General features: G+C 40.4%; 1 long non-coding RNA gene across 1 annotated transcript; it reads left to right on the top strand.

Annotated features, from left to right (window-relative positions):
- The first annotated feature begins 3323 nt into the window (after positions 1 to 3323).
- Positions 3324 to 6001, top strand: LOC120903235. Its single transcript, XR_005739560.1, has 3 exons — positions 3324 to 3716; positions 5207 to 5368; positions 5465 to 6001. It is a non-coding gene; the product is annotated as an uncharacterized LOC120903235 (long non-coding RNA).
- Positions 6002 to 7093: the final 1092 nt, after the last annotated feature.

Raw genomic sequence — 7093 nt, 5'->3', positions numbered from 1 at the left:
TCCCGCTAATCGAATCGGGCCCCTCGCGAGTGGGTTTTTCGATCGTTATGGGTATGTGTTCGCTCCCGCCACGTGTCTGCAGTGCGTGGCGAAATGCGTCCATTGTGGCAGATCCTGCACAAAAACGAAGAAAATGCTAACCGATAAATTGTTTATATTATTTTAAATTAACGTTTTTTCCCCCTAATGTCCTTCAATCCATACCTAGACGCACTTGCTTTTCGCACCCGGGAAGAGGGAAAATCCCCCCGCACAACAAATCCACCTTGCATGCTCCAAAAACATTCCCAGCGCGCAATCTACGCCCCACAAATACTCTACTACGGATAGCACTAAGCTTCCGGGCTCCGGACGAGAAACGGCGAAACTGTTAGAGCCGCCCGAAGGGCCGACACAATATCCGCCTTGCGCGGTGTTCCGCTTTAATAGTAGCTTCGGTCTAGAGTTTTTCTTTGCCTCTTTCAAAGCTTCACTTCGGTTTGGAGTACACTTATTGCCCGTCTGTGATTTAGTTTCGGATTTACTTATGTAGAGCATTTTGCGTTAGAGATAATTTATTTTTCATCAAAACACAGGAAGCAATCCACGCACGCACACACTACACATCGACCCGGTCTAGTGAGACAGGATCGGTGGTACACGCGATCGAAATGCTTTTGTTTTACATTTAACACGGTTGAGTGTAGTGCGGTGGGCCTCCTTATTTCGTCCGTAGTGTCCTACTGCCATCGTTGTAAAATCCCATTTTGAAGCAAGCGAACACCAGCCACCTGCCTTGGCCGCTTGGTACGAGTCCCATCCAACCATCCGATTGCAGTTGCTAGAGACGACTCTCATCATACTTTCCTGTTGATTTGACAGAAACACAAGGGCAGGCAGTTAGATTAGGGAAGCGGGTTGTAAGCATATACCCGGTTCTATGTACATACATTTACTTCCTGCTACCGTTGCAGGCGACGTACCTCGGTAGTGTAGGAAACGGACCCAACCTGTAATTACCAACGTGTGTAACATTTTGTGCAGATGTGGATGTATGCAAATGTTGGAAATAATGTGTAAGAAAATTCAAACAAACCAACCAACCAACCGCTCTTCAATTTATATCTCTCATGTATCGTTCCCGTGCCGCTGAAGGCGGTTGCCCGTTGTGCGATTATTGTACACCCGTTTTCTTACGAATGTAACCGAATTCTAAAGTAATTACGTTCATCCTAGGTAATGTACACCCGATTGCAGGTGGATGAGGTGTAAGAGCTGTTAGTGGAGATCGAGTAGGAAACCTATATGAACAAACCTAGTAGCAAGAGGCGACAACCTAGAGACTGATCTTTGTACGTTTTAGAACTAGTCCACGAGTACGTTCGGGTGCGATCGAAAGCGATCCGTGGTAATGCGCTCGAACGAACCCGGCATATGTTGTACTTTCCAATCGTTTTCCACCGTCGTGTAAGCGTTGCACTATTTCTTTTTCATTGATTATCCAACCGCTTCGTTTCCATACATCTACAGTTGGAGGAGTGAAATTAAAATTGTCTTTTATTCAATTCAAAGCAGGGTAGACTCAAAGCCAAACGCCAAAATATACAATGCACCCAAACATACACAATTTTACTGATCTACTCTACCGGAGCACCTATCGTTTCACAAGTTGCACATATAAACTGTTACTTAAATTGTATTATCACAATATCATCGACGTCAATCGTGTTTGTGTGTGTGTGCATGTGTTGGTTGGAAGGTTTGGAGAATGGAGAGTGTTTTGTTTTTGTTAGCCATCAATAACCCTTTCTTATCGTAGAGAGAAGATTATAGAACTTGTGAGAAATTATAACACATTCTCCCTGCTTGCCATGCACTCACCAACGCGCAATCGACACTGTGGAAAACAGTTGGAAAACAAACAAACAAACACCCCGCAAATCAAACGTTGCGAATCAAAACATTACGTCTTTAGCGTAAGCTGTTACGTTTTGCTCTTCATTTATGGAAAGTTGAAAGTATAATACAGAAAAAAAGAAACTCAAATAATCATTCCAGCTAATGGTGGTTTTCCACTTAAATATAATTTAAATGTCCGAAACCCTGTTTGTTTTGATATTATTTCTCGAAGGCATGAGAGATGCGTCTGGGCAGTTAGGAGGCTACATGTGGTGAATTCCGCTCTAATGCGGCTTGGCATTTGGTACCCGTATGGTAAGGTACCGTGGTTTGCGTCCATACGTACGGTCTACCATTGGGCAGTTTTGTAATTTAGAGCCTATGGATGTGTTGGGTAGCTAATGGCATTAAATTTGAGCTCCTAAAAATCGTAAAAATACAAAATCTTGTGGATTTCTATAGATGGTGAAGCCCACAGAGCAAGCAAGATTCCACGCATATTATATACTCAGATTTCGCTGATGATGTCGTTGTCCGCAGTGCTGCAAAATGTCACTGTCAATGTGATACAAAGTTCTGACTGAAACAAAATCCATGACAGCGTCATGTACTCAATTGTGATAATCAGTATCAAAAATCCTGACTGAAACGAAATCCTGTCAGCATCACGAGCTCTACTATGATGAGCAGAAGTGAGACTAAAACAGTTGTTGCGACCATCACACGCTTGGTGACATTTTGTGCAACCAGTCATGGAAGATAAGCCGTGCGTTCGTGTGGTCCCAAGCAACAAAATGAGTATTTTGTTGCTTGGAACCACTCGCCAAGAATTTTCCAACAATGTCGCGATTATCATAGAGAGAAAATGTCATGACCAAGTGAGGGACCAAGAGTTGAATGCTACGACAAATGTCACCAAGCATGTGATTGGCCACACCAACTGTTTGAGTCTCACCTCTGATCATCAGAGTTGAGAACGTGACGCTGACATTCACTTTGCTTCACTCGAGATTTTGTATATTTAATTTAATGATATTTTGCGGCACTGGTTGAAGCTATTTTGAGATGCGACTAAGAAAGAGTCAGGAAAGTATCGCCATATTAAGAGTACCCCTGACAAACCCAATCATGCAACACGGAATCTACTCATGTCAAAAGAGAAGTTTTTTGCGATCATTTAAATGACAGGATCCATAATAACTTAACTGTACATGAAATCTCATATCTATCCAATCTCATCCAATCATGTTTTGGGTCAGATCTAGGCAGCTGACTGTAGCTATATGTAGCATGTACGTGTTTCAATGGTATATCGATAATGGAGTCAAACTTTGACCAGTTATGTTACGCTAGTTACGAAGCTTATTTTATGCGTGCTCGTTACTGTGTGATCAGAGGTTCGAGCATTATCGCTGTTATCCTTTAATCTAGTTTTATAAATTCGCTCGGGTGAGATTATCAATAATCTATGGTGCAAACACCAGATAACGATATTCTACGAATTTTAGATACATTTTGTAACCTAATCAGCCAAAGACGGTCGAAAGAAGCGTTAAGTTTCATACCAACCGTTGAAGTGTACACACCTAGTTTGTGAACGTGAATGAGCAATTGCTATTCAAGTGTAACTAAGGACTGAATTCTTGAAATGATTGTCAATTTCTCACATGTGAGAATAAAACTGTTGTTCTGTGTAAACATGGAAAAACAATGCGTGGTATGAATGATTGACGAATGAGCCAGAATTGATCTGTGAAGAGTGAGTTCTTATTTGTGAGTGAACTTTACTGAGGTTTTTGATTCGATAACGTTGATAGAACCATCCCAAACAGTGCTGTGTAAGTAAATGGCTGTGGGATTGAAATTGAGCGTTGACCCACTAGCTTTTCGATGTGAAGTGCTTTTAGATGTGTCTTTTTAAACTCGTGTAGTCACTCACCATCAACAGGACACATCGAAAGCTCTTTTGAGACATTACTTCTCTATTCAATTTGAAAAACACCTGTAGTAGGTGAAGTTTTCAAAGATGAATTGCGTTTCTGGGAACTGTACTCAAACATATTTGAATAAATGGCTATGATCGGGACACCCGTGACGCTTGTATTACCTAACATGACCAGCAGGGGAGGAACGGTTGAGGAAAACGACGAGTTCTTTTGTGATGGTTTTTCATTGAAATGGCCTGCGAAACGCTTCACAATAATTTCTTGTCCAAATTTCGTGTATGAAGGATGATTATTATGAGAAGGTATGAGAAGATTGAGATATTGAAAGTAGAATAACATGAGATCATTTTATTCGACATTGCTGCATCACCAAAGGATGAATGCGCCATTCTCAACAACCGGAAGAAGAAAATTAGTTTCACAAACAAAAATTGTGCGAATTCTTTGGGCAGCACATGTGGTTCTCGCAAAGAACTAGAAATTGTAGTAGCTAAAACATACGGATGAATATTTTAACGGATGAAACTTGACTGGATGATCAAAAACACATACAACCTAAAGTCGGACACCTCATATTTTCACCTATTATCTGACTTTGCGGCACCTTGGACAGATATCTTTTAAAATCTCGGAACACCATGCATAAATGTGATAAAAGGCATGAAATGTATGCGGTCCATTGAAAAGCGGATGTCATTTTAAAGCAAAATGACCACGTAACTTGCCAATATTAGCTTATATGAAGCTAAAATCATTTGATACAAGATATTATTGGCCCATCGACTATTTTGGGTGGTCATCTGCGTATTACATAACCTAGGCCAAGCGCTCTACGGTCCGGATCAACCTTTTCAAATATCAGAATAATTTTGCAGAGAGTATTATTGGTTTTTCATAGTTTTAAAGTAATGAAGACATCCATAAAATATGCAACATCATAGAGGGCAAGAGCTTTTCAATCTGTCCCAGGCTTGTTTAGCTAACATCATACGAAAGCAACGGAACTTTGTGAACAAAAGTACGTGTTTCGTAATTATGTACTACTCCACCACTAGAACAACAGCATGAGCATGTGTATAGCAATAGAATTATGAACTACTTTCAATCATTCATCTCATGGTGAGTCGTCCTCTCAAGTTAGGAGTTATTCAAGGAACCTACGGGGGGACGGTACATATGAAGCTTTAACCAATGGCGGGTACGGTATTAAGTTCTACGAGTTGGCGATTGTACGACGAGATCGATTCATTTATTATTTATGATAAAAATTAGTATCTTTTAGGACTAGGATTAAATTTCAACCCTTAATTTGTGTCAATGTTAATCAAGTAAAAAACGTTTTGCACATAACTTATTGTATTTTATATTGTCAAATATCGTAGCATAAAGTACAAAACAATCCAATGGAAACATCTGTACAACTGGTTCTACAAAATTTCAACAAGTCAGCTTTCATCACGTTTTTTTGAGGACCAAGGTCTCGCGGAAATTTTACCGAGGCTAACATTTTGATAGTTTTAGGAAGCTACTCATCTTTATCAAAGGTAAACATACGTTTCCACATAAAACGAAATTAACAGATCTTTTATCATTCAACCTTAAGCTGCAGCCGTAATATGTTTATTTTACATTGCTTTCAGCAACGAAATATGGCCCCTACCAATAACAAAAGATCCCCCTTACAAGGCGCCGTTTACCACATTCGATTGACGATGATCATTCTTTTCCGGGCATTCGCATTGCACCGCCAAGGAAAGTTGCCCCAATTTGAGTTAAAGATGGAGGTTCCAGATACAGGAAAGTTCGACGACCTGGTGTTTCGCTACTCATCGCCATCGATATCGGAAGGTACTGTCTACATACAAGCTAAACATAAATATCCATCCGAAAAGCCAACGAAATCGAAAAAAATCCATCCAAACCATCCGTACACACCAACGCGAAAAGAGCGACCAGCCATTACGGAAGGAACGCTGCTCACGAAATGGAACTCCAATGGGCCATTTTCAATCGCTAAGTACTTCATTTCGTATCTGGAAGGATATGAAAGATTGAGCACAGGTTCGCATACATACTTGCTGTGCACAAATGCAACGATTGACAACAAATTGAAACAAAAATTAACATTACGGCCACAGGACAGCAGCGAGATACTTTCCTTTTGCGACGCTATAGGAGCAACGTGTTACAGCTTCAGCCCTGAGGAACAATTTCATGCTCTGACTGATGCATTACGGCAAGCAAGTCTAGAAAAGCTAGGACAGATGCTCGTACTACATGTTCGTTACAACACAGAAATTAAATCGAATTATTCTTCGTTAAACGCATTCGTCGATCTGATTTCTGTGTGTGTCGAGGAACTAGAAGGAGGCACAGGGAAGTTTAAGCTTAGCCAACGATTACTAACTGCATATGAGTCATCAATCTTGGGGAAGTTGCGAGCTGTTCTTAAGAGTGAATATGATAGGCTTATAAGAGCGAAACAGTGTGACGATAGTTGTGTTAGCTGGGAAGAGATGCAATTCATGATCGATAAGTCCTTCTTTCAAACCAAGGGTCCTCCGACTTCCACGCATGACGAATCATTTTCTTTGATCAGGTGAATCGTGTTATACAGAAATTTTACAAAGAGTTTATGCTTGTTTGTGGATCCTTGAACGGGGACCAGCTACACAACAGTGTTCTCGAAATAATGCCACACTGGGTCGACGATAGAAAGACAGCGCATAACATTATGTTCATGCGACTGTTTGATTCGATGAGCTTGTCCCAGCCTATTCCTATGGATTTGAACTATTTGAAACAACAGTTTATCAGTATGAAAGTGAATTATAACTTTTCTAGATTCTAAATTGAATCACAGTGTGACCTTAGTCGATGGCAATATATGTATCGATACATTGTGGTTCGACCAGATCGACTTCAACACACTGATCTGTACGAGTTTCTTAGCGATGAGTCCGCTTTTGAACGTTACCAATATTATACTACATTGGATATCATAGTGTATTCCCTTGTTGCATCCCAGACAGTTGCATTGCTTCAATGCAATGCACTATTCATACACTATGCAGCGAGTGATTTTGAGGAAGATATACGTGATGTACTCCGTGGTTTATTTGAGTTCATTGCAGAAGTAGATCCAATCTCTTACACCATTATAATGACCATTGATCAGTCGAAGAAATCGATATTGCCAGAAGTTCAAAGATATGCCAAAGAATATAAAATAAAGTTTATAGTAATCGAAGAAGTACTTAAAGCACGCC

Source organism: Anopheles arabiensis, chromosome 3 (assembly GCF_016920715.1).
Source record: "Anopheles arabiensis isolate DONGOLA chromosome 3, AaraD3, whole genome shotgun sequence".
Taxonomy (NCBI): Eukaryota; Metazoa; Arthropoda; class Insecta; order Diptera; family Culicidae; genus Anopheles; species Anopheles arabiensis.
The sequence above is the reverse complement of the archived record's forward strand: the minus strand, read 5'-3'. Positions and strand labels throughout refer to the sequence as shown.